Source organism: Arachis ipaensis, chromosome B1 (assembly GCF_059453495.1).
Source record: "Arachis ipaensis isolate K30076 ecotype BB chromosome B1, ASM5945349v1, whole genome shotgun sequence".
Taxonomy (NCBI): domain Eukaryota; kingdom Viridiplantae; phylum Streptophyta; class Magnoliopsida; order Fabales; family Fabaceae; genus Arachis; species Arachis ipaensis.
Genome location: NC_142436.1, coordinates 60,723,705 through 60,734,672, shown reverse-complemented (window position 1 = coordinate 60,734,672; position 10,968 = coordinate 60,723,705). Strand labels below are relative to the sequence as shown.

Genomic DNA, 10,968 nt, shown 5'->3' with positions numbered 1-10,968 from the left:
CAGACTCTGAGAAATCATATTGACTTGTTGGGTCAATATTTTATTCTGAGCCAATATGGCATTTAGAGTATCAATCTCAAGAACTCCCTTCTTCTGAGTTGTCCCATTATTCACAGGATTCCTTTCAGATGTGTATATGAATTGGTTATTTGCAACCATTTCAATGAGTTCTTGAGCTTCTGCAGGGATCTTCTTCAGATGAAGAGATCCTCCAGCAGAGTTATCCAATGACATCTTGGATAGTTCAAACAGACCATCATAGAAGATTCCTATGATGTTCTATTCTGAAAGCATGTCAGAAGGGCACCTTCTGATCAATTGCTTGTATCTCTCCCAAGCTTTATAGAGGGATTCTCCTTCCTTCTGTCTGAAGGTTTGGACTTCCACTCTAAGCTTACTCAGTTTTTGAGGTGGAAAGAACTTTGCCAAGAAGGCATTGACTAGCTTCTCCCAAGAGTTCAGGCTTTCTTTAGGTTGTGAATCCAACCATGTCCTAGCTCTGTCTCTTATAGCAAAAGGAAAGAGCATAAGTCTGTAGACTTCAGGGTCAACCCCATTGGTCTTGACAGTGTCACAGATTTGCAGGAATTCAGCTAAGAACTGATGAGGATCTTCCAATGGAAGTCCATAAAACTTGGAGTTCTGTTGCATTAGAGAAACTAATTGAGGCTTAAGCTCAAAGTTGTTTGCTCCAATGGCAGGGATTGAGATGCTTCTCCCATAGAAATCAGGAGTAGGTGCAGTAAAGTCACCAAGCACCTTCCTTGCATTGTTAACATTGTTGTTTTTTTCGGCCATGATTTCTTCTTCTTTGAAGAGTTCTGTTAGGCCCTCTAAAGAGAATTGTTCTTTAGCTTCTCTTAGCTTTCTCTTCAAGGTCCTTTTAGGTTCAGGATCAGCTTGAACAAGTATGCCTTTATCTTTGTTCCTGCTCATATAAAAGAGAAGAGAACAAGAAAATAGGGAATCCTCTATGTCACAGTATAGAGATTCCTTGAGGTGTCAGAAGAAAAGAAGAATAGAAGGAGGAGGTGGAGAAGAGGAAATTCGAACTTATCAAGAGGGACAGAGTTCGAATTGCACCTTGATGAGGAGTCTTAGTCCTTTAAATAGAAGGATGTGAGAAGAGGGGAAGAATTTTCGAAAATAATTTAAAAAGATTTTGAAATAATTAAAAATAAATTTGAAAATTTGATTGAGATTTTCGAAAACTAAGATTGGGAAAGAAATAAAGTGATTTTTGAAAAAGATTTTGAAATTAGAAAAAGATATGATTGAAAAAAATTAATTTTGAAAAAGAGTGTGATTGAAAAGATATGTTTGAAAAGATATGATTGAAAATCAATTTAGAAAAAGAAAATTTTTAAAATTAAAGTTGATTACTTGACTATCAAGAAATTAAAAGATATGATTTTAAAATTTAAAGTTTGATCCTGTCTTAATAGGCAAGTAACAATTTGAAAATTTTGAAGTAAATCTTGAATTGAAGCAATGATTTTAGAAAATAGTAAAAATAAATTTAAAATAGAAAGAAATTGATTTTGAAAGAGATATGATTGAAAAGATATGATTTGAAAAAGATTTGATTTTGAAAAAAATATGAAAACTTGAAAAAATTGTGAATTAAAAACAAAATCTTCCCTCTAGTGTCATTCTGGCGTTAAACGCCCAGAACACCATTCTGGCGTTTAACGCCCAAATCTCTACCTTTTTGGGTGTTAAACGCCCAGCCAGGTGCCCTGGCTGGCGTTTAAACGCCAGTTTTTCTTCTTCACTGGGCGTTTTGAACGCCCAACTTTTTCTGTTTGATTCCTCTGCTGAATGTTCTGAATCTTCAATTCTCTGTATTATTGACTTGGAAAGACACAATTTTGAAAATATTTTTGGATTTTTAATGATGAGAAACAATAAAAATGCAACTAAGATCAAATAAACAATGCATGCAGGACACCAAACTTAAAATGTTTGTATACTAAGGACTATAACAATGTAAAAATGCATATGAAAAACAACAAAACACACTAAACAAGAGAATTTAAAGATCAGAGCAAGAAAATCATCAAGAACAACTTGAAGATTAATGAAGAACATGCATGAATTCAAAAAATGCAAGAAGAACAGAAACATGCAATTGACACCAAACTTAATACTAGACTCAAACAAGAAACATAAAATATTTTTGGTTTTATGATTTTATAAATTTTTTTATGATTTTCGAAAATTATATAGAAAAGAAAATAAAGAGAATCAAAACTTTTAATAAGAATTCCAGGAATCATGCAATGTTAGTCTAAAGCTTCAGTCTAAAAGGATTAGACATGTTTGGCCAAGCTTCAGCAGGACATTACATTCAGCAGCTAAATTGATGAGAATCAATCAGCTTTTGTGATGCTAAGAACATCACCTTGAAACTCTAGAATTCATTCTTAAAAATTCTGAAAAGTACCTAATCTAAGCAACAAGATGAACCGTCAGTTGTCAAACTCGAACAATCCCCGGCAACGGCGCCAAAAACTTGGTGCACGAAATTGTAATCATCAACAATGGCGCCAAAGACTTGGAGCTCTCAAACGTGAATCACACTTTGTCACAATTCCGCACAACTAACCAGCAAGTGCACTGGGTCGTCCAAGTAATAAACCTTACGTGAGTAAGGGTCGATCCCACGGAGATTGTCGGCTTGAAGCAAGCTATGGTCATCTCGTAAATCTCAGTCAGGTGGATTCAAATGGTTATGGAGTTTAAGGTGATGAAAATAAACATAAAATAAAGATAGAGAGACTTATGTAATTCATTGGTGGATTTCAGATAAGCGTATCAAGATGCTTTGTTCCCCTTGAACCTCTGCTTTCCTATTGCCTTCTTCCAATCATTCATACTCCTTTCCATGGCAAGCTTTATGTTGGGCATCACCGTTGTCAATGGCTACATCCCATCCTCTCAGTGAAAATGGTCCTGATGCTCTGTCACAACATCGGCTAATCAGCTGTCGGTTCTCAATCATGTCGGAATAGGATCCATTGATCTTTTTGCGTCTGTCACACGCCTCACAATCGCGAGTTTGAAGCTCATCACAGTCATCCCTTCCCAGATCCTACTCGGAATACCACAGACAAAGTTTAGACTTTCTGGATCTCAGGAATGGCTGCCATTAATTCTAGCCTATACCACGAAGGTTCCAATCTTAGATTAGAAACCCAAGAGATACGCATTCAAGCCATTGCTAGTAGAACAGATGTGGTTGTCAGGCACATGTTCATAGGTGAGAATGATGATGAGTGTCACGGATCATCACATTCATCAAGTTGAAGAACGAATGAATATCTTGGAGAAGAAATAGACTTGAGTTGAATAGAAAAACAATAGTACTTGTATTAATTCATGAAGAACAGCAGAGCTCCACACCTTAATCTATGGTGTGTAGAAACTCCACCGTTGAAAATACAAAAGTGATAATGGTGGTCATTGGCTTCGGCCCCAGAGAGGGAACTAGAAGAACCAAGATGAAAATACAATAGTAAAAGGTCCTATTTATAGAGAACTAGTAGCCTAGAGTTTACAGAAATAAGTAATTAATGCAGAAATCTTCTTCTGGGCCCACTTGATGTGTGCTTGGGCTGATCATTGAAGTATTTTCGTGTAGATACTTTTCTTGGAGTTAAACGCCAGCTTTTGTGCCAGTTTGGGCGTTTAACTCCAACTTTTGTGCCAGTTTTGGAGTTAAACGCCAGAATTCTTGAGCTGAATTGGAACGCCTATTTGGGCCATCAAATCTCGGGTAAAGTATAGACTATTATATATTGCTGGAAAGTCCAGGATGTCTAATTTCCAACGCAATTGAAAGCGCATTAATTGGACTTCTGTAGCTCCAGAAAATCTACTTTGAGTGCAGGAAGGTCAGAATCCAACAGCATCTGCAGTCCTTTTTCAGCCTCTGAATCAGATTTTTGCTCAGGTCCCTCAATTTCAGCCAGAAAATACTTGAAATCACAGAAAAACACACAAACTCATAGTAAAGTCCAGAAGAGTGATTTTTATTTAAAAACTAATAAAAATATAATAAAAAGTAATTAAAATATACTAAAAACATACTAAAAATAATGCCAAAAAGCGTATAAATTATCTGCTCATCAAGCATGTTCTATTTCATACAAGATCTTCCTTATTTAAAGCATAGAAAAAGATGGACCAAAGAAGGAACTCCACCACCTTTTACTCATGTGGTTGCCCATGCTCTCCTCCTTGTTTGTCTTCCTTGTGTCCTCTTGCATTTCCTCGCATCCGTGCCAATCTTGCTTGCTTCCGTTGAGGCAGGGGGGATGCAGCAGTATGCATCCGTCGAACGATTATTGGAATGCCGTCTTTTATCCACACGAGGTCCTCATCTTCAAACACCACCCCAGCTTTCTTGCATAGTCGGTAAATAGTGCTGGGGTAACCTAACTTTCCTCTTGAGTCGCTTTTCTCTGCCATCTTTCTAATGCCTGCGGCTATGAGTTCATGTACCTTGATCTCTCCTTCTTTGAGTATACAGTGCACCATTGTGGCTCTCTTGAGATTCACCTCCGAGTTGTTCCCTGCTAGGAGGATGGAACTCCTTACAATTTTGAACCACCCATTTGCTTCCGGAGTGAGGTCTGCTCTCTTGATGAACCTTGGTCTCCTATCCACATATCATTCCCAGTCAGCTCTGGGTACACAAATATCTTGCACAATCTGGTCATAATTGGGGCTGTTGTCCATTCTTGAATGATAACTCTCTTCTTCAAACGGTATGGACCGTAGCTTTAATGCTCTCATGACACTCACGGGACTGAAATCCACAATCTTTCCTCTCACAAAGCTTGTATATGACTCATCTGCCTTATCATATCGGACTGCATTTGCATAGAATTCTCTTATAAGATTTGCATTTACCTTAACCACCGGATCAGTGAGGAGCTCCCATCGCCTCTTTTCTACCTTCGTCGTGATTTCCGGGCACTCATTCTTTCTGACTTGAAATCCAAGTTCATAAATTATTTCCTTATCAACCATCCACTCGAACTACAATGCATGGTGCAAGCTTCTAAAATTCTTTTCATCATACGGGTGTTGCTCCATAGGTTCCTTTTTCTTCCTTCTTTTAGAGCTCGAAGATGCCATGAATGGGAGTTAATGTGTGAAGGTGGTAAGGGTGTGGAGACTTTTGGGTGTTTAGAATTGAGTGCAATGAAGGGAGTGAGGGAGAATGTTTTTAATGTGGTAAGAATGGTTTGGTTTTGAGAGGAAGATGTTAAGCTGGGCGTTTGGAATGTGAAGGGGGTATGGAGGGAGAGCTACTTATATATGGAAGTGATGGGCAAATGAAGGGTTTGGATAGATGATTTGAGTGTGAGATGGACGGATGGGATTCAGCATGGAGAAAGGACAAGGATCATCAACTTTATGAGGGGGCTTGGTTCGGTCTTCAAGGGTCTCATTCTTTTCAATGTTGCATGGCAACATTTTCCAATGCATCCCTCCTTGATGCACGTGTGTAGTACCCTCCTCTTGTGGTGTCCGAACCTTCCTCATTTAATTGTCCAATCAATCCCCTTCAATGCTCTTTTCCCTTTTCCTATAAAAATAAAATAAGAAAAATTAATATCATTGAGAAATTAAACTTTACGGCTAGAATAATAAAGAAAAAGAACTAGATTGTTTATTCATGAACACCAACTAACTATTGATGAGATATTTTGGTGAGAAACGAATCTCTCCCAAAACACCCAAAACTAACCGGCAAGTGTACCGGGTCGTATCAAGTAATAAAAACTCACGGGAGTGAGGTCGATCCCACAGGGATTGAAGGATTGAGCAATTTTAGTTTAGTGGTTGATTTAGTCAAGCGAATCAAGTGTTGGTTGGGTGATTTGTGATTTGCAGAATGTAAATTGCATGAAATTAAAGAGAGCGGGAAAGTAAATTGCTGAAACTTAAAGGACAAGAAATTAAATGACAGAAACTTAAAGTGCAAGAAATGTAAATTGCAGAATCTTAAAGTGCAAGAAATGTAAATTGCTTGAAAAGTAAAGGGGATTGGGATATGGATTTGCAGAATTTAAACAAGGAAAAATTAAATTGCATCAAACAGAAGAGGACAAGGGAATTGGGATTGAACCGGATCTTATAACAGCAAAGTAAATGAACAATGAAAGCATTAAACAGAGAATTGAAATGAGAATTTAGATCTCAGGACCCAGAGACTAGAAAACCAAGTCTAGATCTCAATGCCTTCCTAGATCCAACAAGAACAATTGCAAGGAAGATGTAAATTGCAAAGAAAAGAGATGAAGATCAAGTAACAGAAACGAAAATGCTAATTCAATTAACAGTAAAGAAACAGAGAGATCTAAGATTGAGATTGAAACAGAATTTCTTCAATTCTCCAATCCAAGATCCAAGACAAAAGTAAAATGAAAATTAAAAGCAATGGAAACAAAGAAATTAAAGTTCACTCAAGTTCAAAAGCTCTCCGAAAACTATTATGAAAATTCTAAAAGGAAAGCTTCCCAAATAAATTGAATTCTATCCTATTTATACACTTTCCAAAATGATCTTCAAGCCTTGAGTTGGGCCTTTGTCCTTGGTGGAATTGGGTTGAAAGAGGCCTTGGTTGATTGCTCTTTGAAGATTGAAGAAGAACCGAAGTGAACCAATTGAACCGGAAATGAAGTTGGCCAAAGATGGTCTCCAACGTTAGGGTCAAAGTTAGGGGTCTAACTTTGACCCTAACTTTTCATATCAGCAAACCACATCCTTCTGGTGTGGACGTTGGCGCCAACGTTAGGGGTCTAACTTTGACCCTAACGTTGGCAATGCTTGGTGTGAGTGGCGCCAACGTTAGCCTCCAAGTTAGGGGGCTAACGTTGGCGCAAACGTTGGCCTTCCCCCTTTGTGATTTAAGTGCCAACGTTAGCCTCCAAGTTAGGGGGCTAACGTTGGCGCAAACGTTGGTGGCCCAGGGAGAAACTTCTCAAGTTCCAACGTTAGCCTCCAAGTTAGGGGGCTAACGTTGGAGCTAACGTTGGCTACTTCCAAGGAGTGATTCACATGCCCAACGTTAGCCTCCAAGTTAGGGGGCTAACGTTGGGGCTAACTTCATGCAACCCGGTTCAATTTTCATTTATTCCATTGTCCTCTCTTCACTTCTAGCCATTCCTCTTTGCTTCAACCTTTCTCCAAGCTTTCCTCACCTATCATGAATCAACCAAACTCATCAAAGCTTTGCTCAAAATCATGAGGTATTCAATCTTCCACAATATGCAACAATTATAGCTCAAAACCTCATGAGATGGCATGAATTCACATATGGTTGGTTCAATCAAGGGAAACATGAAATTCTACTCAATTAGCTTGCTTGTAGCTCAAGAAAGTGCATAATTCTAATGAAAACTAAAGAAAAAGACTAGCTAAAATGGGTTCACATGACTTGTCATCACAACACCAAACTTAAAGCTTGCTTGTCCCCAAGCAAGAATTGAATTATTAAGAAGAAAGAATGAAATGGAAAAGGAAGTTCATGCTAGCAGAGTGTTATTGATAGTTCATGGGGTTTTATGTGGATATGCAAATGCTCACTTCTTATTGACTCTTAGGCCTAGAAGGTCTCCTTCAAGCTTCAAGTGACATATTGCTATGACCTCTCATTATTCCTTTATCCTTGGTCATTACTTTATTCAAAAGCTTTGTTTGAGTGTCATGTGTAGCAAGTTCATTTTCTTTTCTTTATACTTGACACATTATTCACCATAGACACTTGGCTCACATTTCTTCTTAAAACATTGATGCCCAGCACCTCTTTGGGCTACTAAATGCTTTGTAGTTAGGTTGCTCTTGATAATGGATTTTCAGCTGATGATCCCGGGTTAGTTAACCCAAGTCACCAAGTGTTGAGGCACTCCTAAGAGCTTACTAATCCAAGCAGATCCTAGTACAAAAACATCACAGGCATATATTTCAAAGTTCAAGCTATTGGTGTCCAGCTTTATTTCTTTTTGTTTTTCTTTTGTTTTGCCACTTTTTGGCTCTCTTTGTTCTTTCTTTCTTTTTGTTTTTCTTTCTAACCAAGGGATTCAATTCAATTGAGATTCATAGACAGTAGGCCACTCTCTACTTAGAAGGAGATATCCTAGCTCTTTATTCACTAAAGTGAGTTATTATACAATCACACATACACCACCACTTACTTTTTTTTTTTTTTTTTTTTTCACTTCTAACTAACAGAGACCATTATTCTTCACATTCAAACTGTTCTTTTATTGAATTAAAAGATGCAGGGGACAACACATACTTCTTGTCAAGTGAAAATGAACACACAAGCAAACACATAAACTAGCCTCCTTATTCTAAAAGAACAAACAAAATGCAAAGACTTTTAAATGACTATAAAAATGCAAAACAGATTAGAACAGATAGAATGCATGTTGTGATGAACAAGGAGCAAATCCACCTTTTATTTGTCATGCCTTTTCTTTCTCCTTTCATATACTTGGCTGCTAGTGTTCCCACCATCTTTGTTTGGTGGTTCTTGATCTTGCCAAAAGCCAGCCTCATTCATAGCCGCTTCCACTCTATCTTCAAGTCTCATAGCCCTATTCACTTCCATCTCACTTCTCATTTTGAAAAATTCATCAAATGTTGGGAATGCCGGATCCATGTTATGCATATGTTCTCCAATATAGTTTAGTTTGATTTGGCTATTGACATTATAATCGGCTTGCACCTCATACCTTGCTTCTTGGAGTGTTGTGAACTCCTTGAAGGCCTTCAAACTTTCAGCTTGCATTTGTTCCAGCTTCCCAAAAGATTCATGAGATTGAAAGGCATGTTCTTCTTGCATCGCAAGAAATCTTGACTCAAATTCATTTTGTTTGTTGATTATTCTCAGCTCTCTTTCTTCTTGTGCTTGTTGGTTTTGCATGTACAGAGAATGATATTCTTCTTGCCTTGCTTGGATTCTTGCGTATTGCTGAGATAACCTCCCTATTGCTTCTTGCATTTGAGTCATATCCATATTGCCATGTGAGAAAAAGTGTGGTTGTTCCTCCTCCTCTTGTGGCTCTTCTTCCATGTGGGGCTCATCTTCTTCCATTTGCTCTTCTCTTTCCCTTCCTCCATGTGGCCTTCGGCCTTGGTGTGCTTCAAGGGGCATCATCATTCGTTCAATAGTTATGGGCATGCCTTGGCTTAGCCACATTGGATTCTCCTCTTCCAATGGAACTTTGGCCTTTGCACACAACTTCCAAATGGTGCTTGGATAGTACAACCAAGATCCGGCCGAATTCTTTTCAGCTATCTTTAGGATGTCTCTTGCAAGGATCTCATGAACTCTTATCTCTCCACCCACCATGATACAATGCAGCATTAAGGCTCTCTCCCTGTTAACTTCTGAGGTGTTCACTGTCCCCAGAATTGACCTTTTCATCAACTCATACCATCCTTTTGCCTCCGGAATGAGGTTACATCTCTTCAAGAACTTGTATCTGTTCTTGTCATCTCCCTCCCATCTTGAGTTCTCAAAACAAATGTCTCTTGCAATCTCTTCATAATTTTGATCCTCAGTCAATCTTTGGTGGTATCCCGGTTCATCAAAGCGCACTGACTTTAGTTTCAAAACTTTCTTGATTGCATCTGGGCCAAAGTCTACTTCCACCCCACGCACATAGCTCTTGTACGTTGGGGGTTCAAGCATGTTAATCCTTGGGACATTTGCATAAAACTCTCTTATGATGTTGGCATTAATTCGAGAGATTGGTGATGTAAGTTCCTCCCATCTCCTCTTCCGGATCTTGTTCTTTATTTCTTGACACCCATCATCCGGCAACATGAATGGAATCTCAGGGTAGATTTTTTTCTCGTTCATCCATTGAATTTGCATTTGATGAGACCAAGACTTGAACTTCCATTGGTCATACTCATGTGTTTCTTCCTCTACTATTGGATCTTTTCCTTTTCGTCGTTTGGTTCTTGAGGAGGATGCCATAATCACTTGGTTGGTTGAGAGGGAATGTGGAGAGTGTTGGAGAGTTTTGATGTGTGGTTGGAGGAAAAAGAGATTCGGACTGAACTTGCTAGGGAATTATGAAGAGAAGATTAAGTGTTTGGAGTTTAAAGTAAAAGAAAAAGTTGCACAAGGCTTGTAATGTTGAGGAGTGATTCGGTCATGTGCATGGCTTGAAGGTGGTATGCTTTTATATGAGAAATAAAGGGCTAGGATGCAATTAGGTATCATGGGGATCAAGGGTGTGCATGTATGGATGAATGAAGACAAAATTTGCTCCTTCCCTAGCCTTTACCGTGATCATTTTCAATGAGGGGCAGATTTCTTCCTTGAAGCATGTGATATGATTTTGTCCTTATGCTATGCTTTCTTTTGTCTTGTCCTTCTTTTCATTGAAGATTCTTTGACCTCCTAGTCATCACAACAAGACACATGCATTAGTCTTATCCCACCGTAGCAATATTATTCTTTTTAGTAAAAATATGTGAACTATCAATTCTTATCTCATGTGAGCCGTGACACTTCCTATGGGGGACACCAAACTTGATGTTTGGTAATATATAAAGAAAATTAGTTTCTTCCTCCAATTAGTGAAGTCTAAATGTTCATAAGAATTGTTTTCATCATACTTTCTTTTTCTCTCTTTTTTTTTTTTCTTTTTTTTTTTCATGAAGGATTAATTGTATCCTTGAACTGGTGCATCAAGGTTTGATGAACACCAAACTTGCTTCTTGTCAAAGGGTTCATTACAATTAATACCTTCATCAGAAGAAAATTCTATTTATAAAGTTTTGAAAAATGACAAATGTACGATTATTGATGCATGAATTTCAGATTCTCATGAAGTTATGTGGACACCAAACTTAGTGTTCGGCTATATGCTCCATCAAGACATTTTAAGCATGTGAAACAAAATCCTTTAAGACATTGGTTAAGTGTGCTTG

The 10,968-nt window shown here is 38.1% G+C and overlaps 1 non-coding gene across 1 annotated transcript; it reads left to right on the top strand.

Annotated features, from left to right (window-relative positions):
• The first annotated feature begins 288 nt into the window (after positions 1-288).
• On the top strand, positions 289-396 carry LOC148576758 (small nucleolar RNA R71). The gene has a single exon (XR_015904314.1). It is a non-coding gene; the product is annotated as a small nucleolar RNA R71 (small nucleolar RNA).
• Positions 397-10,968: the final 10,572 nt, after the last annotated feature.